This window comes from Lycium barbarum, chromosome 2 (genome assembly GCF_019175385.1).
Source record: "Lycium barbarum isolate Lr01 chromosome 2, ASM1917538v2, whole genome shotgun sequence".
Taxonomy (NCBI): Eukaryota; Viridiplantae; Streptophyta; class Magnoliopsida; order Solanales; family Solanaceae; genus Lycium; species Lycium barbarum.
The window spans coordinates 103,012,576-103,035,515 of NC_083338.1; positions in this window are offsets into that span (position 1 = coordinate 103,012,576).

The window sequence follows — 22,940 nt, forward strand, 5'->3', positions numbered from 1 at the left end:
GTTCTAAGTGTTGGATGACTACTAAATGTTCCCTTTTATTAATTCATCACATGGATGAATTCACTTGGGCTTGGGTCCTTTTCATGGACCATGGCCGGCCACCCCAACTAATTGGGCCTCTCTTGTTCTTTTTTTTTTTTTTGGTTTTTCCAAGCCCAATTACCTATGGTTCATTTTTGTAATTCATGAAACTAATTTCCGAAATTCCAATTTTTGCCCTTAGCCATTTCCAATATTTCCACATCCCAAAATTTTCATAACCCACTTATGTATCAAACAAGTTCAAAATATAGTCTTGTCCTTAACTTGTTGCAATTATCTCAAAGCGTTCAAATGTGCAAAAATACGGGTTATAACATCCTCCCCCCCTTTAGAACATTCATCCTCGAATGTTAAATTAGTCTTATGGGGTCTTGCAAGCATTTCGGGGGAGTTTCTTTTTATGGACAACATATATAGTATATTCATCAATCAATATAACCAATTAAGAAATTTTAGATTACCTGTGGGCATAGGAAACAAGTGAGGATATTTCTTCTTCATCTCCTCTTCAGCTTCCCAAGTCATCTCCTCCCTGTTCTTATTTCACTACAATACCTTAACGGAAGCTACATCTTTATTGCACAATTTCCTCACCTGACGATCCAGGATGGCTACAGGCTGCTCCTCGTAAGATAGTTCCTCCGTCACCTGAGTATCATCTACCGGAAATATTCTGGAAGGATCGCCAATGCACTTGCGAAGCATAGATACGTGGAACACTGGGTGTTCTGCCGCTAAGTTAGATGGTAGGTCTAATTCATAGGCAACCTTGCCCACCTCACAAATGGTCCGATAAATCCCAATACGTCTCGGGCTAAACTTTCCCTGTTGATCGAATCTCATAACATCCTTGGTGGGTGATACTTTCAGAAATACCCGGTCACCAACCTGGAATTCTAAGTGTTGACATCGATTTCATGCGTATGATTTATGTTGACTCCGAGCCGCTAATAGCCGTTTTGAATGAGTTTCACCTTATCAACTGTCCGTTGAATTGTATCTGTGCCGAGTAACTTAGCCTTGTCACGATTAAACCAGCCAAGTGATGGTGCACGCCTATTACCCTACAGAATCTTATATGGTGTCTTCTGAATGCTAGAACGGCGGCTATTATTACCAGTAAACTCAACAAATGGCAAGTGTCCATTCTTGCTGCCTCTGAAAGCAATGACACAGCTCACAACTTACCTCCTAGCGTCTGAATAACACACTTAGCCTGTCCGTCAGTTAAAAGTTAACGCTGTGCTAAGACTTACTTGTGTCCTCAATTCCTTCCGAAAAGATTTCCAGAAGTTACTATACACTAGGCCCTCGGTCCGATATAATAGATGTGGAAACCTAGTGAAATCTCACTACCCTTTGGGAGGTATAACTTTACATAGTTCTGATCGTCCTGCTTAAACCATTCTATGATTTCCCCAATTTAGCCTGTCATACTTTAGGCATATCACCTTGTATCACTTCCTTGCCCTTAATTCGAACTCTTCCATTGCCGTTTTTCTACGATTTTGCACTTAGCTTTTCTGTATCGTACCTAGAATATTACCACTACATTGTTGTTATTGGACCCTTACTCCTCTTATCAAGTGCTTATCCACTTGGCTTGCTTAACGTACAAATATTCATAAGTTGCATAACCATTCTTACATATTCGTATAAAATGTATTCGATCTCAGGCATATTCTTTCCCTCTTCTAGTTTATTCTGTTTTACACATCCCGTTTCGTCCATCGTTATTCCTTATTGGCCCTCCAGTGCGGATTCCTTACAAGTATGATCGAACATCACCTCACGTCGATGATTCATATAATTTCATGGTGTATCTCCTCATGTTTCACATAATTAATGGTCCACGAACTGTTTTCTAATATCCAACGAACCCTTTTATTCCATTCATAGGCATTACATCCTTTCTTTCTTTCAAAAATTTCCAAACTACCCAGCGCGGGTATTCCTATTACGATAATCGTTGTTATCCGAAATATCCTTTGAGTCTTATAATTCTCTCCATTATTCTTTAGGAACTTAGCTCGTAGTCGTTTCCTTGCTTCCTTTACTATTCTCTAAAACATATTACATCATACTTAGGTTTGACGCCAGTTTGTCCGATAGAAGAGATTCAAATCATGACATAAACGTATCATAATTCATGTTGGCAAGAAGCATTTTCTTAAGGTATCTTTAGTTCTTTCCCTTATGTCGGCCTCTCGGCACACTCATTGCCAATTTATTTCTACTCCTTTCATGTATTCTCTTGGTACGCCGATACATTTAAGCTTCGGCCTCGAGCTAATAGATTTCCTTCCTTAACGCTTGAAGATATTGTGATTCCGCCCTAAGGCTAATATAATACGTTCTCCCCCCCTTTTTAGGGGCTCCTTGGGTGTCAACAGTCCTCGAGCACCTTCGGCTACGATAATTGTCTCGTTCCTCGCCCTTGTTTCCGATTCCGTACATAACATATCAAAACTTCTTACCCTAAATTTTTCCTTTTTAATTCCTGTCTATATCGTCATTCTGTCCATATTTCCGTCCCTTTTCACCTACTATTAATCCTTTCACCCATCTAATTCACATACTCGTAAGTCTTCTTAATTATGCATTGGTGCCAAAGTTGTGCATCCATAGGTTTTGAGCGCCCACTACTTTTGCGCTAAGCACAAAGTCTATACGGTTTACACTCTCTATATCTTTACTCATTGAGCTTTTAATTATGCTTATAACACTATGATCGAGCAGTCTCCCTAGGTCGTTCCTTGTAATTCGTTCCATTTCCTCCAAAATAAAATCTGTCGAACTTCGCATGGATTCTTATTCCATATCATTAATCTCCCAGTCGACAGTGTCAACCCATCACACTTGTTCTTTCTTTGGTGCGTAACCGGGTTCCCATCGCTAATTCGTTAAAGTATTCCCTCTTACTCCTATGATTACAGATTTCCAATTGTTATATTTCCAAAATTTCTTCTCTTCCTTGGGTTCCTTCCTCCTCGAACACTTTTCTGATTTTGCCATTTGTGGCATCGACTCTGAAATTTATGAAATTTTCACTTTACGTTCGCAAATCTGTTTCATTTCTAGATCATCCTTTCAGGAGAACACTTTCACGTCCGATGTAATCATATTAACGTGACTGCATATTATCCCTTTATATGCCAAATCTTCTGTCGTCATCACAAGGCTTTATCGTTCTTTTTCTTACTTCACATTCCTTGTCGTAGTCACTATTTCCTTAGTCTCGCTTTTGGAATTGGTTCTCAAACCTCATACTTTCCTTTTTTGCTCCATATGACCGCATCTTATCCTTTTCATATGCCTATCTTTGAATTTGTATTCAATTAGTCTCGTACTTTGCCGGTAATTTTTCTCGGGCTTCCCTTGCCGGGATTTCTTAACTTTTTTCTGATATTTTGGTCTCTTGTCTTCCATCTATGCGCTCTCTTTATTTTTTTCTTCAAATATCGTTGTATTATAACCTTTCCAGTCTTAGCCTATAATGAAAATGATAACAGCTTGCCTTATAGCACTTGCACCATTTATTTCTGTTGTGATTTAAACTTCGGTGCCCTTACTCAATTAATGCCTTCCACACCGTAATGCCGGTTGCTGGGACTCACATGTCCGCCGATACCATCACATATGGGATGTCGTACGCATTCATACATACATGTATAATTATTACCAACTATCCCACAAAATACCTCCAAACGCTATTCAAGCCTATCCTAATTCCAGAGCTGCGGCGTATCTTCCATTTCTCCTCTAGTCTAGCCTGTCGCGTGCTGTGTGGTCTTTCATGGTTTCCAATCATCCTATATACTCTAATTTCACTCAGACTATCCTAACTTTTCATTTGTCTCTTATGGCTAAATCGTTGGGATTTCTTGCATACTTCCCAGGGGGGTCACCCATCCTCCCACCTTAGCACGCTTAACCTCAAAACTTTGGTGGAATCCGGTGCCTTAATACTGATATAATCGCGTCCGCTTTCTCATACAGCCTTTATTACATAATTTGAGGCCAGTCAAGATCTTACAGGTTCCGAGGCATTTTCGTGTTACGGCCTTCTCTGTACAATTACTATTTTACCCTTTTCACTTTCGTGTATGATTATTGCCTGTCCTGGACTTCCAGATTACTGATGGTGGCGTACATACCTTCGTCGCCATTACCTATAAGTACTCAGATATCCGTATGTCCAGACTTTCCCTCGCCATCCATACATACTAATCTACAGCAAAACCGATTGTTAACTTTCTCTGAATCATCCAACAAACCTTGTTCTTACTAACTTCAAATTTTTATCCCTTTTTAAATCTTCGAACTGTTAATCATCTTTCTTAAAATGGTTCTTCACATCGTGCCCAAATCTGTAGCTTCTTTAAAATGTCACATCCCACTTATCGTCCATTTGCGATATTTCATTCCATGCTTCTTCCTGTTAGGTATACCTAGTTAAATGACCACATTTGAAAAATTTGTCCAAGTCTCCTTTACCATTCCTATTATTCAGAATCTGCACACCACAAATATCAACAATACCTTTATAACCTTCCGTGTCATCCCTTACCTTCTTCCATAGTATGTAAAGCTCATATAAGGAATTTCATTTTCCTATGACTCAGCTCTATCGCACGATCTAAGATAGCAAGAAGGTCAACAACCCCTAGATGCCCCGTAGCCTCCTGTTTATAAATGTGGCACGCTTCACACCATAAACAGGACTCTACCGGACACGACTTTGCAGACAACCCCTAGGACAGACCTGCTCCGATACTACTTTGTCACACCCTAATTCCACTAGGGTGTGATGGGCACCCGGCCCACATCCGGAGCCGAACGAACCCACAGACCTTCGGGACACACAAAATCTTGTTAGACTTTTAAAATCAAATAAAGATAAAATACATAATAACTTCTCAAAATATTCTTTTCGATATTTTCCAAATCAAATAGAATCTGTGATCATATAGAATTTAATGCATAAGACAGGATGGCATATCGGCTGACGAAACCGCTTACACAACTGACATACTATACCCACGACTCTGTCTGCAAAGTCTCTAACATCAATACAAAAGAAGCACACATACAAACTCTGACTCGGTGGCACCCCAGGAACAAATGGAGCTTGCCAACTCTGCCGGAACATCCTCTATAATAACTCCACATCATCTGGGTGTACCTGCGCGGCATGAAACGCAGCCCCCGAAGAAAAGGGGGTCAGTACGGAATATGCACTGAGTATGTAAAGCATGAAGTATAATAAACAGAATCATAGCCGGAACAGGAAGTACAGAAAATGAGTGCAATAATCAGAATATCAGAAATGCTTACTCATATAACATAGATAATGCATGTCAAAACATATGCCATATCCGGCCCCATTATGGGACTCGGTGAACAGAACATGGTCGCCACCCCGTCACTGGCGCCACAACACATCATACTCCAGAGTAGGGAATAGCCCCGTAACATATCATATCATATCAGAATGTGCACATATCATAACATATCAAATGGCCATATCATATCATATCGTAACATATCAGAATATATGTACATGGCACAGCATACTCCACAACCCATGTACAGATATACCTGCCCCCTCACATCGAGGCACGGCGAACAATGCAGTGGAATACGCGTGATAACATATCCTGGCCCGGGCTCAGTGAAGGAAGCATTGAGGCATCCACGAGTAGAGTAGTGGGAAACTATATGCATCATAAAACATTTGAAAAGACTCGACAAAGTAATTCGAACGATAGGCCATTTAGAAAAGAAATCAAACGGTAGTCATAATACGTACCTTTCGGATGATACAACGGATTATGTCAAAACAAAAATTCTGAGTTCGTTTGTACATGTCAAAATATATCATAGGTCTCCATAGAATAGTTAAAACAATTTTCGATGATAATCGGAATAATAGTCAAAAGTTTCCTTTGAATGTCGCTCGAAAATAAGTCTAATAGAACCATATGGAAAGGGTTAGGGAAAAGTGGGCCCACCTCAGGTCAAGCCGAGGTGGCGTACATAAGTTATGAACCTTAGGCTTCATGGATTCATTTGCAACAAGTTTCGGGGCATTCCGAATTTATTTGTGGAAGTTATGGACGTTTTATGACGCAAGACTCTTTTAGAAGTAAAAGTGTTCAAACATATTTTTTTTTCCAACAAAACATGGGTTCATAATTCAATTACATTGAATGTTTAAGGGCCGAATCTAAGCTCGGATTTCTTGGAATGGAGTTTCCCCCGAGGCTCGTGTCATAACCTACTATGACTAAGACATGCCAAAGAAAGAAAAGGTAGGGCTTTACAACAAATACTTATTCATACAAATCTACGCGGTCAGTTGGCCTTTGAGTTTCAGATTCCGTTCTTGATTCTTATGCTTATGCTTATGCTTATGTTACTCTTATGCCTTACATACTTAGTACATTATCCGTAATGACTCCCCTATTACTCGGGGGGCTACGTTCATGCCCGCAGGTTCAGGTAGACAGACAGGTGGTTGTCACGACCCAGCCCCGTGGGCCGCGACTGGCACCCTACCTGGGTACCCAGACCAAATCACATATTCATTTACCAAATACGAACGTATTTCAGAATTTCATAAAAGTCATATCAACATAGGTTATATCAAAATATGTCTTAAGCGGTCGCACAAATCAAAATGTCATATCGAATTCAAACGGAGCGGCGGAATAGACATCGCCGGTCATAAGTGCAAATATAAGCATAAGGGCCATTTAGGGCCATCATAACAAACTGACCGCTGTAAGACCAGAAAACAAAATCAAACAAACATACATAGGACCCTCGCCCCACATATATGACTACAGGCCTCTACGAATTCAAAACAAAGACATATGGCGAGACAGGGCCCCGCCGTACCCAAATAGTCAAATGTACAGAATATATACATAGTAAAAGAAGACTATACCAAAAGTGGACTCCGAGTCAAGAAGGAGTACTCCGAAAGAGCAGAGAGTGAAGCCTACAGTGGAGGATCACCAATGTCTATACCTGCGGGCATGAAACGCAGCCCCCAAAGAAAGGGGGTCAGTACGAAATATGTACTGAGTATGTAAAGCACGGAGTACAGAAATATGGGCTAAAACTGAAAGCAAACCGGATATCAAAAGGGAAGTACCAATCAGTATGTCAAAATCCGTATCAAATCATATACATATACATAATGCAAACGAAATCATGCAAACGCTCAAGAACGTGGTCGCCACTCCGACGCTGGCGCCACACACAGCATAACACCAGAAGGTTTCGAATCTCCGTACATCCCCGAACACAAACATAAGTGAGCGTATCGCATCACTAGCCATATCACAGCATAACTCCAAACGGAACCCGGCCCTATGGCGAGGCCTCGGGAACCGTAACACAGCATACGGCCGAATTATCATAGGGCGCACGAATCATAACCGGCTCGGGAACTGGTGAACGAAGTCATAGTAAGGCACGAGCGGAGTCGTGAGCAAACAAATGCAAATCATATTTCAAAATAGCCTTTCAAAACATAATGATTTCATAAGTCATTTCATAACCCAAAATAATCGAATACTTAGCTGATACGAAGGTTTATTTCACAAAATGTTTCCAAAGTGGTATGTATGGCTCAAAACAAAACTTAACATATCATAATAGTCAAAACATAATTCATAGAGGGAAGTCTCAAAGTCGAAGATCTCATATCGAAGTTCATCCAAAAAGAGAGCCCGATAGGACAAATAGGGCGTCTCGGGGTTAGCGGGCCCACCTCGAGTCAAATTGAGGTGACGAACATAATTTACGAACATTTAGAGGCTAAAGATCATACATAATGATTTCAAAGTGACCCGATCACATTTCGATAGGTTTCGGACATTTGAGTGCATTCTAGCCAAAATAGAGCCCTTTAGGCTTCAATTGAATTGAATGAATAGTAGTCGTTTTGTAGATCGGGTTTCGAGGAGCAGAAATGCTCCGGAGGTTCCAATATTCACCTAACATACTAAGACATGCCAAACGAAGAAGTGGGAAGCTTTACATACCTTATGGACGTCTTATGCTTTCCTTAAAATCAAATCCCGTTTCGTCCAGAATCTGCAAATGGTCAAAGTTACCAATTAGAGATTCTTAGGCTTAAGATTTCCATTAACTTGATTTTTGTCTACCGAAATTTCGGCAGCATTTCCCCTATATATCTAACACCCCCGAGACTTAGCTCGGCTCAATAAACATCAACAACAACAACCCAAACGTCATCAAACAACATAAACCATAATCAAACCATTCTAACTTCAATGTTCTTCCTTACTATATAAGTTGGCAACTTTCATTCAAACTTCAAAATTCCAAATCTATGTCCACATTATTGTATTCATTCACTCATTCAAGGTTATTCAAACATATTCCAATCATATTCCAAACGATGTACAAAATTTCCCGAAATTCATTACTTCCCATATTCCATCCAAAACATCAAAAATTACGACGAACATTCTAACTCGCATTGTTTCATTCCAAATTCATTAACATCAATCATAAATCACATTTAAAGTCTTTAGCATCATAATTATACAACAATATACACAAATATACAAAAGGTATACACTTTCCCATAATACTCCGCAATCATTTCCAACTCCAATTCAATTCACTAAACATTCATTTACGTCATAAAGGTCACAACGACGCAACTAACGAACTAACAAATCAATTCCACCTTGCCTTACACACCATATGGCTCACGGCTAGCATACTAAACCCACATACACCCACGGCTTCATACACATACATCAAAACTACGGAATTCTCGTCTATTCTCCATCCTTATCACATTCATACAAATTCCATAACAAAAGAATAGCAAAATTCTTACCTTTTCTTGAATTTCCGACTTGTCGCAAACGCGCACCTTTCGCCAAACTAATTGTACCCCGTTGAAGAGGGTCTTGAGTACTCTACAAATATGTGAAAATCAAGATTTTTGGATTAGAATCAAAGGCTTGGGATTTTTTTTTTCCTTTCTCCTATTCTCGGCCGAGAGCCTTATCTATGGTGTTCTTCAATTTGTTTTTTGTTTTTGATTTAATGCTTGATAATTACATAGAAAATGTGGATATATATCAACTTAAGGGTCATGTGAAACTCACATGACCACTTAATAAGAGGCTTGGGCCTAGCCAAGTGGCCGGCCACCTCTTTGATCTTGGGCCCAATCTTTGTTGTTCAATTTTCTTGGCCCAATTGATTAAAGTCCCGTTTTGTAATTCCCGAAACTAATTTTCGAAATTCCAAATTTACCCTCGGCCTTCCCCGATGTCTTAACATTAATGATTTCATAACCAACATAGTCATATCGACTAAAATCAAAATATTTCCTCATAACACACAAGTCTTGATTATTTCTCGATTTCCAATTATACGAAAACACGGAACATAACATTCTCCCCCCCTTAAGAACATTCGTCCCCGAATGTTAAATAAACCTTATAAAGTCTCATGACCAAGGCGGGGGAGTTCTTTATTATTAGTAGCATACAAAATTTTTTTTTTCAACCAAAATAACAAACTGAAAGGTTTAGATTACCTGTGGACGTCGGGAACAAGTGAGGGTATTTCCTTTTCATCTCGTCCTCCGCCTCCCAAGTCATCTCCTCCCGATTATTGTTGCGCCACAAGACTTTGATGGAGGGCACTTCTTTAGTGCGTAGTCTCCGCACCTGTCGATCCAGAATAGATACAGGCTGGTCGTCATAAGATAACTGCTCCGTCACCTGAATGTCATCAACTGGGAATATCCTAGAAGGATCACCAATACATTTCCGCAACATAGACACATGAAACACCGGGTGTACGGCCTCCAAGTCGGATGGTAAGTCTAGCTCATAGGCGACCTCGCCTATCTTTCGAACGATCTGATACGGCCCAATGTACCGGGGGCTCAACGTACCCTTTCTACCGAATCTCATGACACCCTTCATGGGCGACACCTTTAGGAATACCCAGTCGCCAATCTGGAACTCTAACGGTCGACGTCGTCTATCTGCATAAGCTTTCTGTCGACTCTGAGCAGCCAATAATCGTTCTCGAATAAGCTTTACCTTATCTACAGCTTCCTGGATCACATCTGGCCCAATCAGCTTAGTCTCGCCCACGTCAAACCTACCAATAGGAGATCTGCATTTTCTGCCATAAAGGGCTTCATACGGTGCCATCTGAATGCTGGAGTGATAACTATTATTATAGGAAAACTCAATAAGCGGCAAATGATCATCCCAGCTGCCCCTGAAATCAATAACGCAGGCCCGCAACATATCTTCTAGTGTCTGAATAGTGCGCTCGGCCTGCCCGTCGGACTGAGGGTGAAAAGTTGTACTAAGGCTCACCTGAGTCCCTAATCCTTCCTGAAATGACCTCCAGAAATTAGCTGTAAACTGGGCACCTCGGTCAGTAATAATAGATATAGGGACTCCGTGAAGTCTTACTATCTCTCTAATATACAATCTGGCATAGTCCTCAGCCGAATAAGTAGTCCGAACCGGAAGGAAATGGGCTGATTTCGTCAGCCTGTCAATAATAACCCAAATAGAATCATACCTGCGTGGAGTGCGCGGTAACCCAACAACGAAATCCATATTAATCATCTCCCATTTCCAGGCTGGAATTTCCATCTCCTGTAATAATCCACCGGGCTTCTGATGCTCGATCTTAACTTGCTGGCAGTTCGGGCACTGACTAACAAACTCAGCAATATCTTTCTTCATGCCGTCCCACCAATACAAACACCTGAGATCCCGATACATTTTAGTGGAACCAGGATGAACAGAATACCGTGCATTATGGGCCTCGCCCATAATCTGCCGCCGTAAGCCCGCAACGTCCGGTACACAGAATCTGCCGTCATATAATAATACTCCTTCAGGAGAGATCTCAAACTGAGTCTTTGCTTTATTAAGAGCCACATCTCTGTACTGAATCAAAAGCGGATCTTCAAACTGGCGCTGCTTTACCTCCTGAATAATAGATGATTCAGCAACTGCACGAACAGAAATCCCAGAATCTCCAGAATCCGCCAAACGAACTCCGAGGCTGGCCAACTGATGAATATCACGAACCAAATCTTTCTTACTAGATGGTACATCAGCCAAGCTGCCCATAGACTTGCGGCTAAGTGCATCCGCTACCACATTGGCTTTCCCCGGATGGTACAGAATATCAACGTCATAATCCTTCAGTAACTCAAGCCATCTTCTCTGCCGCAAATTCAATTCTTTCTGCTTAAAAATATACTGGAGACTCTTATGGTCCGTATAAATATCGACATGGACCCCATATAAATAATGCCGCCAAATCTTCAAACCATGAATCACCGCGGCCAACTCAAAATCATGAGTGGGATAATTCTTCTCGTGCGGTCTGAGCTGCCGGGAAGCATAGGCTACGACTCGACCGTGCTGCATCAACACACAACCTATACCAATACCAGAGGCGTCACAATAGACCACATACCCATCTGATCCCTCTGGAAGAGTCAAAACTGGTGCTGAAACTAACCTTTCTTTCAACATCTGGAAGCTGCGCTCGCAGGCATCGGTCCACAGAAACTTCGCTGCTTTCTGAGTAAGCTTCGTCAGTGGTGCTGCAATAGAAGAAAAAACATCCACGAACCTGCGATAATATCCGGCCAATCCCAGAAAACTGCGCACCTCCGTCGGTGTAGTAGGCCTGGGCCAATTCTGTACAGCCTCAATCTTCTGCGTATCGACCCGAATACCGTCTACACCGACAATATGGCCCAAGAATGCCACAGAAGTCAACCAGAATTCACATTTGGAGAATTTAGCATATAACTTCTGCTGACGGAGAATGCCAAGTACCGTCCTCAAATGATCTGAATGCTCCTCGGCTGATCGCGAGTAAATCAGAATATCATCAATAAACACAATAACAAACATATCCAGAAAAGGCTGAAATACCCGATTCATCAGATCCATAAATACCGCTGGAGCATTAGTCAGCCCGAAAGACATAACTCTGAACTCATAGTGCCCGTACCGGGTCCTGAAAGCAGTCTTCGGGATATCTGACTCCCGCACTCGCACCTGATGATAACCTGAGCGCAGATCTACCTTCGAAAAATATTTAGCACCCTGCAGCTGATCAAACAAGTCATCAATCCGGTGGAGGGGATATTTATTCTTAATAGTAACCTTATTCAACTGCCGGTAGTCGATACACATCCGCAGTGACCCATCTTTCTTTCTAACAAACAATACCGGCGCTCCCCAGGGTGATGTGCTGGGTCTGATAAAGCCCTTATCCAACAAATCTTTCAGCTGCTCCTTCAACTCTTTCAACTCAGGCGGTGCCATCCTGTACGGGGGAATAGATATAGGCTGCGTATCCGGCATCAAATCTATAGTAAAATCAATCTCCCGCTCAGGCGGAAGGCCAGGAAGCTCGTCAGGAAATACATCTGGAAACTCACTGACGACCGGAACAGACTGAAGGGTAGGTATCTCCGCTGCAGTATCGTGCACACGAACCAAATGATAGATATAACCCTTCTGGATCATCTTCTTAGCCTTGAGGTATGAAATAAACTTACCCCTCGGCGATGCTGTGGATCCGAACCACTCGATAACTGGTTCCCCTGGAAACTGGAAACGGACTACCTTTTTATGGCAGTCAACATTAGCATAACAAGAAGACAACCAGTCCATACCTATAATGACGTCAAACTCAAGCATGTCTAACTCTATCAGATCAGCCCTAGTGCAATGATCATAAATAGTCACAGAAAAATCCCTATAGATCTGTCTCGCTATAACAAAATCCCCAACTGGCGTAGCTACCTCAAATGGCTCTATAGGCTCAGACACTATCCCAATTTTACTAGCAACGAGCGGGGAAATATATGATAAAGTAGAACCAGGGTCAATCAATGCATATACAGATCTGGAGAAAACCTGTAATGTACCTGTGACGACGTTTGGCGAAGCCTCCTGATCCTGGCGGCTGGCCAAAGCATATATGCGGTTCGAGGGACCGCTAGAACCTGAAACGCCACCGCGGCCTCGACCGCGTCCTGCCGGTGCTGGCATACCTCGCCCTGCCGGGCGTGCAACAGATGGAGCAGATGATGAACCGGCGGCTGACCCTGTCGGCTGAGCCACACTACCAGAACCGCTGGCCAACGGACAATCTCTCATAAAATGGCCCTGACCACCGCACGAAAAACAAGCTCCAGTAGCTCGATAACACTCCCCAGGATGAGACTTCCCGCAATGAGAACAACGGGGCCTGGGTGGTCTGGTCTGGCTGGGACCTCTAGCCATCTGTGAACCTACCGCTCTGGAGCTCTGACCGGCCCCAGACGGTCCCGCACTGTCAAATCTCCGGCTGCCTGACTGAGTACTCCGGCCGGACGGAGGTAGCTGTCTGCCTGACTGCTGCTGCTGAGGCTGTCCGCCTCGAGAATCCTCGGAATAACCTGCGGACCTAGCCCTCTTGGGCGGCCTCCTGTCCCGGTCTCTACCAGAATGATCAGACCTATGACGGTCCTCCATACCCATCGCATAGGCCTGAAGTCGGGCAATGTCCATATCTGTCTGCAATGACACTGCCATACAGCCGTCGATCAAATACCGATCCAATCCCATAACATATCTGTGCATCCGATCGGACATATCTGCTACCACGGCCGGTGCATATCGGGCCAGAGAATCAAACTCAAGATTATACTTGCGAACACTCCGACCCCTCTGCTACAAATGTAAGAATCGGTCGGCCCGTGCCCGCCGCATCTCTGGGGGTAGAAAGAGGCGGGCGAAAGCAGTCACAAACTGGTGCCACGTAGCTGGGGGAGCACCCTCACCCCTGGATAACTCCCAAGTCTCATACCAGTGAGTGGCAACATCTCGAAGCCTGTGCGAAGCCAGCTCGACCGACTCGGTCTCTGAAGCCCTGACCAAGTCCAGTGAGCGCCGCATCCCCCGAATAAAGTCATGGGGGTCCTCGTCGGGCTTAGACCCGAAAAACTCTGGAGGGCCACATAATAAAAACTCCCGAACTCTCAGGCTATCCCGCCTGTCGTCATCATCATCGTCCCTTCGCCCGCGTCGGCGAGCCTGTCCTGCCACCAGTGTAGTCAGCAACTGTACAGCCTCCCTCAGGGTCCTATCCTCCGCCCCAGGCTGAGGAGCTGGAGTCTCAGGAGCGGGTACACGGACCTCTGGAGCTGCTGAAGGTCCTGCTCCAGGCTGTACTAGTGGGGGTGTAGCAGACCCCTCAGAATGAGGCAAAACCTCAGGCAAATCATAAACACGAGCCCGGGTAGATCGCTGTGCCTGACTAGTCTCTCCCATCCTCGCTTTGCCCTTCTGGGCCGCTGTTGCCTTCTTCGGAGGCATCACTGCAAACACAATAGCGAGTCAGATCAGAATCACCCTAATAGCACAGCTCTATCGCACGATCTAAGATTCCAAAGAAAGTAACATCCTAAATGCCCTGTAGTTCCCTGTTTATAGATGTGGTGCACAACACATCGATAAACAAGACTCTACGAGACACGGCCTGTAGACATTCCGAGGACAGACTGCTCTGATACCACTTTTGTCACGACCCAGCCCCGTGGGCCGCGACTGGCACCCTACCTGGGTACCCAGACCAAATCACATATTCATTTACCAAATCCGAACGTATTTCGGAATTTCATAAAAGTCATATCAACATAGGTTATATCAAAATATGTCTTAAGCGGTCGCACAAATCAAAATGTCATATCGAATCCAAACGGAGCGGCGGAATAGACATCGCCGGTCATAAGTGCAAATATAAGCATAAGGGCCATTTAGGGCCATCATAACAAACTGACCGCTGTAAGACCAGAAAACAAAATCAAATAAACATACATAGGACCCTCGCCCCACATATATGACTACAGGCCTCTACGAATTCAAAACAGAGACATATGGCGAGACAGGGCCCCGCCATACCCAAATAGTCAAATGTACAGAATATATACATAGTAAAAGAAGACTATACCAAAAGTGGACTCCGAGTCAAGAAGGAGTACTCCGAAAGAGCAGAGAGTGAAGCCTACAGTGGAGGATCACCAATGTCTGTACCTGCGGGCATGAAACGCAGCCCCCAAAGAAAGGGGGTCAGTACGAAATATGTACTGAGTATGTAAAGCACGGAGTACAGAAATATGGGCTAAAACTGAAAGCAAACCGGATATCAAAAGGGAAGTACCAATCAGTATGTCAAAATCCGTATCAAATCATATACATATACATAATGCAAACGAAATCATGCAAACGCTCAAGAACGTGGTCGCCACTCCGACGCTGGCGCCACACACAGCATAACACCAGAAGGTTTCGAATCTCCGTACATCCCCGAACACAAACATAAGTAAGCGTATCGCATCACTAGCCATATCACAGCATAACTCCAAACGGAACCCGGCCCTATGGCGAGGCCTCGGGAACCGTAACACAGCATACGGCCGAATTATCATAGGGCGCACGAATCATAACCGGCCCGGGAACCGGTGAACGAAGTCATAGTAACGCACGAGCGGAGTCGTGAGCAAACAAATGCAAATCATATTTCAAAATAGCCTTTCAAAACATAATGATTTCATAAGTCATTTCATAACCCAAAATAATCGAATACTTAGTTGATACGAAGGTTTATTTCACAAAATGTTTCCAAAGTGGTACGTATGGCTCAAAACAAAACTTAACATATCATAATAGTCAAAACATAATTCATAGAGGGAAGTCTCAAAGTCGAAGATCTCATATCGAAGTTCATCCAAAAAGAGAGCCCGATAGGACAAATAGGGCGTCTCGGGGTTAGCGGGCCCACCTCGAGTCAAATTGAGGTGACGAACATAATTTACGAACATTTAGAGGCTAAAGATCATACATAATGATTTCAAAGTGACCCGATCATATTTCGATAGGTTTCGGACATTTGAGTGCATTCTAGCCAAAATAGAGCCCTTTATGCTTCAATTGAATTGAATGAATAATAGTCGTTTTGTAGATCGGGTTTCGAGGAGCAGAAATGCTCCGGAGGTTCCAATATTCACCTAACATACTAAGACATGCCAAACGAAGAAGTGGGAAGCTTTACATACCTTATGGACGTCTTATGCTTTCCTTAAAATCAAATCCCGTTTCGTCCAGAATCTGCAAATGGTCAAAGTTACCAATTAGAGATTCTTAGGCTTAAGATTTCCATTAACTTGATTTTTGTCTACCGAAATTTCGGCAGCATTTCCCCTATATATCTAACACCCCCGAGACTTAGCGCGGCTCAATAAACATCAACAACAACAACCCAAACGTCATCAAACAACATAAACCATAATCAAACCATTCTAACTTCAATGTTCTTCCTTACTATATAAGTTGGCAACTTTCATTCAAACTTCAAAATTCCAAATCTATGTCCACATTATTGTATTCATTCACTCATTCAAGGTTATTCAAACATATTCCAATCATATTCCAAACGATGTACAAAATTTCCCGAAGTTCATTACTTTCCATATTTCATCCAAAACATCAAAAATTACGACGAACATTCTAACTCGCATTGTTTCATTCCAAATTCATTAACATCAATCATAAATCACATTTAAAGTCTTTAGCATCATAATTATACAACAATATACACAAATATACAAAAGGTATACACTTTCCCATAATACTCCGCAATCATTTCCAACTCCAATTCAATTCACTAAACATTCATTTACGTCATAAAGGTCACAACGACGCAACTAACGAACTAACAAATCAATTCCACCTTGCCTTACACACCATATGGCTCACGGCTAGCATACTAAACCCACATACACCCACGGCTTCATACACATACATCAAAACTACGGAATTCTCGTCTATTCTCCATCCTTATCACATTCATACAAATTCCATAACAAAAGAATAGCAAAATTCTTACCTTTTCTTGAATTTCCGACTTGTCGCAAACGCGCACCTTTCGCCAAACTAATTGTACCCCGTTGAAGAGGGTCTTGAGTACTCTACAAATATGTGAAAATCAAGATTTTTGGATTAGAATCAAAGGCTTGGGAATTTTTTTTTCCTTTCTCCTATTCTCGGCCGAGAGCCTTATCTATGGTGTTCTTCAATTTTTTTTTTGTTTTTGATTTAATGCTTGATAATTACATAGAAGATGTGGATATATATCAACTTAAGGGTCATGTGAAACTCACATGACCACTTAATAAGAGGCTTGGGCCTAGCCAAGTGGCCGGCCACCTCGTTGATCTTGGGCCCAATCTTTGTTGTTCAATTTTCTTGGCCCAATTGATTAAAGTCCCGTTTTGTAATTCCCGAAACTAATTTTCGAAATTCCAAATTTACCCTCGGCCTTCCCCGATGTCTTAACATTAATGATTTCATAACCAACATAGTCATATCGACTAAAATCAAAATATTTCCTCATAACACACAAGTCTTGATTATTTCTCGATTTCCAATTATACGAAAACACGGAACATAACAGTGGTCCAGTTCAGTAGGACCTGTATATCCAGCAGTGGTCAGTGCGCTCCATTTGATCCGGAGCTGTAGTCTATTTTGGTATGCCACTCTTTTGAGATGTATATGAATATGGGTATGACGGGTTCCTATCCCGTCCTTTCTACAACATTATACTCCAGTAGAGATCTGCAGATAGTCGTATATATATGCCAAATGATGTAGCCTTGTCGGCTTCTATTCTTTTGTGCACATTATATGTAGTGGCCTAGTAGGCTTGCACTGTTATTTCAATATGTATATAGATATTCAGATTGTGCAGAGTTCATGAGGTCACCCTTTCATGAGGCAGTATGAGATCAGTTTGAGCTACTTATGGGCCCTTGATATTCATTATTGTCCAGATATAAGTATAGGAGTGTTTGGTCACTAGAGGTTAGACACTCGTCACGATTCATCTGTTTGGGTCGTGACAGAAGTGGTATCAGAGCAGTTCCGTCCTAGGGTTGTCTACAGACCGTGCCTAGTAAAGTCTTATTTATGGGTGTGCTGTGCACCATACTTATAAACAGGAGGCTACAAGACATTTAGGAGGATGTCATTTTTTTCACTCTTAGATAATGAGATAGAGCCATGAGTTGAGAGTTTTCCTGCTGATGATTTGTTCTGATTTTAGCGAAGCCTCGCAAGAAAGCTATAGTTACCCAGAAGGGCAAGAGAGCGGCTGGTGAGGCCACTAGCTATGCTCGGCAGGCTACGATGGCTGAAGATAAGATTCAAAGTGAGAGCCCATCTGAGACATCGCATACCCCGCCTCTAGCACCTGCCTAGTTCCTCAGCCGGATGCACCGGGCCAGGATGTGCGGGATGCTGTTGATCAGGCAGACGGGGCTGGTAGTTCGAGGTTTAAGACTTTTCTCGGGTTAGATCCTCCAGAGTTTTCTGTGATAAAGCAAAATATGGACCCCTAGGATTTCATTGATGGTATGCAGAGGACCTTGAGGGTTATGCACGCGGATGAAGTTTAGTCTATGGAGTTTGCTTCGTATAGGCTTCGTGATATTGCAGTATAGTGGTATCATACTTGAGAGCTATCTAAGGGAGAGAATGCCCCTCTAGCTATTTGGTGAGAGTTTTCACATTATTTTATTCTCCATTATCTACCTCCAAAAGTCTAACGAGCCCGAGCAGATAGGTTTCTGCGTATTAAGCAGGGCAGTATGAGTATCCAGGAGTATTGTGTTTACTTTGATTCTATGGCAGATATGCCCCAACCATGGTGGTTGAGATGGAGGATGGAGGAAAGAGTTCATCATTTTGTGGCCGGCTTAGGGCTACATTTGATAGATGCTTGTACGACTGTCGCATTATAGCCAGACATGGATATCTCTCGTATACAGGCATATGCACAGAATCTGGAAGACCGCAAGAATTAGAATAGGACAGAGCGTGACCGTGACCGGGGCCATGGTAAGAGGGCTAGATCTTTAGATATCGGGGGTGAGTCTAGGGGCGGACAAAGGCAGCAGTATTCCAGATATCCTTTCTATTCAGTAGGGAGTGCACCTCCGCAGTTTTCAGGTCTGGGGTTTGATCGGTCATTTTATTCCAGAGGAAGCCAGAATTCAAGAGTATTAGGCTCTCAGCATATACTAGAGTCAGGCCAAATGAGAACCCCTTTGATGCGGTGTGCCCAGTGTAGCAAGTTACACGCAGGTCAGTGTCGGCTGGGATCAGATGGTTGTTATGCTTGTGACCAGCTAGGTCATAGGATGCGACAGTGTCCGATAGGAGAGAGTGAGAGTATGGTTCAGCCCACAGGGTCCGTAGCTGGTTCATCTTCTGCAGTATGCCCTTCAGGGCAATTTCCTCTGACACCAGCAGGACGAGGTAGAGGGAGGAGTGGAGCATCCAGCTCGAGCGGTTATCAGCTCCGCGCATATGCACTAGCTGGTAGGCAGGATCATGAGTCATCTCCTGATGTCGTCATAGGTATATTATCAGTCTCCTCCTATGATGTGTATGCACTGATTGACCCAGGTTCCACTTTGCCATATGTTACACCATTTGTTGCCGGCAAGTTTGGGATAGAGCCCGAGTTAATTAAACCTTTTGAGGTGTCTACACCAGTTGGTGATCCAGTCATAGCTAGGCGAGTATACCGAGGCTGTGTAGTGATAGTTTGAAATCGCCATACCCTAGCAGATTTGATTGAGTTAGACATGTTTGATTTCGATGTTATCATGGGTATTGATTGGTTAGCTTCCTGTTATGCTAATTGTCACGACCCGGCTAGGGGCCGTGACGGGTACCCGGGGCTAACCACCGAGTGTCACGACCCAGCCCTGTGGGCCGTAACTGGTGCCCTACTTGGACACCCAAACAGACATACATATCAAATCGTCATACTATAGCTTAGTCGGGTTTCATATTCAACATTTTAAACAGAACTGAAAACGAATATTATCTTACGCGGTCGCGTGCGCAAAAATATCATGTCAAAGCCAAAAGAGGCGGCGAAATACACATCGCCGAACATATGCACATATACAAATATACGGGCCATTTTAGCCGTATCCAAATCTGATAGGTTGGCGGAATATACATCGCCAGATACATACACGTATACAGACAAATGGGCCGTGTTGGCCATAATAGCAAACGGGACCGCATTAAGACGTAGATCACAAACAAACGCACACACACAATGACCCATGACCCACATATATGACTACAGGCCTCTACAAATCAAAATGAAGACATATGACGGGACAGGGCCCCGCCGTACCCCAAATAGTCAAATGTGCAGAAACATATACGTAGCAAAAGACATATGTACCAAAGTGTGGGCTCCGGATCAAAAGGAGCACTCTGTGGTAGCAGAATATGTGGCCTACACTGGCGGATCGCGAACCTCTGTACCTGCGGGCATGAAACGCAGCCCCCCGAAGAAAGGGGGGTCAGTACGAAAGATGTACTGAGTATGTAAAGCATAGAGTACAGAAATACGAACCATAACTGACATAAAAAGGTACAGAGAGAAAATACCGAATCAGTACATCAGAGTCTGTGCTGAAAGCATATGTATATATATCATGCAAGTAAAAATCATGCATAAGGCTCAGGAACGTGGTCACCACTCCGACGCTGGTGCCACACACATCATAACACCAGAAAGTTCAAATCTCCGTACATCCCCAAACACACATATCATCATAACATATCACCAGCCATATCACAGCATTACTCCAAACGGAACCCGGCCCTATGGCGAGGTCTCGGGAATCGTAACGCAGCATACGACCGAATTTATCATAGCGCGCACGAACCATAACCGGCCCGGGAACCGGTGAACGAAATCATAATAAGGGCACGAGCGGAGTCGTGAGCAAACAATGCAATTTATATTTCAAAACACCTTTAGAAACTTGACAATGTCATATGCTAACTCATTAGTCAAATAGTTCGGACAACTACTCAATACGGGGTGCGTTTCGCAAAAGTCTTTCCAAAACAGTATTTATGGTTCTAAATATAATTTAGAATATCGTGGCAGTCAAAACCTTATTTTATGATAGCCAAATTCATAACCAAAAGTGCTTTGCCAACATTATACAAAAATGAGACTAATAGAGCAAACAAAGGAGTCTCGATGTTAGCGGGCCCACCTCGGGTTCAAGTAGAGGTGGCGGACATGAATCACAGACAATTGGGGTCTATGGGATCATACATGGAGGTTTCGAAGCGATTAGATTACGTTTACAAAAGTTTCGGACATTTGATCACTTTTCAACAAAATATGAGTTTTATAGTTCAATTCAATTGAATGAATAGTACTCGATTTCCAAGTCGGATTTCCATGAACAGAATTGCCTCCGGGGCTCAAATATCGACCTAGTATACCTAGGACATGCCAAAAGAAGGAATGGGGTAGCCTTACATACCTTATATGCGTCTTATGCTCGTCCAAAACTCAAATCCCGTTTCGCTCAGAATCTACAAATGGTCAAAGTTACCAATTAGGAATTGCGAGGCTTTAAGAATTCACTTAACTTTATATTTGTCTACCGAAATTTCGGCAGCACTTCCCCTATACATATAACATCCCCGAGGCTTAGCTCGGCTCAATATATCATCAACAACAACCCACAATACCAAAGACATCACGAATCACAACAAAATAGGTCTAACGTCAATATTCTTCTTTTCTACATAAAGCGACGACTTTCATTCGAACTTCACAACATCAAACTAATATCAACATCTTTCCATATTCATTATCTAACTTAAGATCATTTGAACATAATTCGATAGTGTTCCAAACAATATTCAAGGATTCAAGTCATCTCGCCAATTCCATATTCCATCCGAAACTTCTACAAATGCAACAAAACTACCAATTCGCATTGTTTTCGTCCAAGTTCATTAACAACAATCATAATTCACATTTAGAACCTTATTTTCACAATTACATAAAATCTATATTAAAATCTCATAATTTCCCATAACAATCCACAACCATTTTCCATACCAACTTGATTTATTAAACCCTTATTTACATCACAAACACCACAACAACACAACTAACAAACTAAATTGAATTTAATTCATGTTCTCCCCTCATCATCATGGCACACGACCATGCACACACCCACACACATACACGGCTATGCACACACACATCACAACTCCATAATTCTCATCTAATTCCAATCCTTACAACATATATATTTATTCCATAACACAAAAGAATAGATTTCTTACCTTTTTCTTCAAACTTCCACTTGCCAACACAAGCACTTTCTTGCCTTAAACATTATGCCATGTTGAAGAGCATCCTTGAGTTAGTAGTATTGCTAGAAAATTATGATTTTTGGGTCATATTTGAAGGACTTGAAACCGAGCACCACTCATTCTAATACTCATCATACCCAAATCATAAGAAAATCATTTTTCATTTGAGAACATTTATACTTTTATAGACATAAGCCTTTCGGCTATCAAAATGAATATATATATATATATATATATATATATATATATAGAGTAGCAACCTCGTGAGACCATATAACCCACACTGTGTATCTACGAGCCTCTACTAGAGTTCTAGACATAGGGACGGGATAAGATCCCGTCGTGCCCAAAATACATATACATGAATATACACAAAAGAACGAACCAAGTAGCACCTCGGGAACAATGGAGTGCTCTCAAGTCAGCTGACAACTACTACGAGTCCGGATCAAGCTCACCTCCCTGTCTACTGTATATGACTGTCACTTATAAACGAAATAACACATGCTGACTTACTCATACTCATCATCATATCATGTATGCATAAATGTACAAGCTGCCCGACCATAT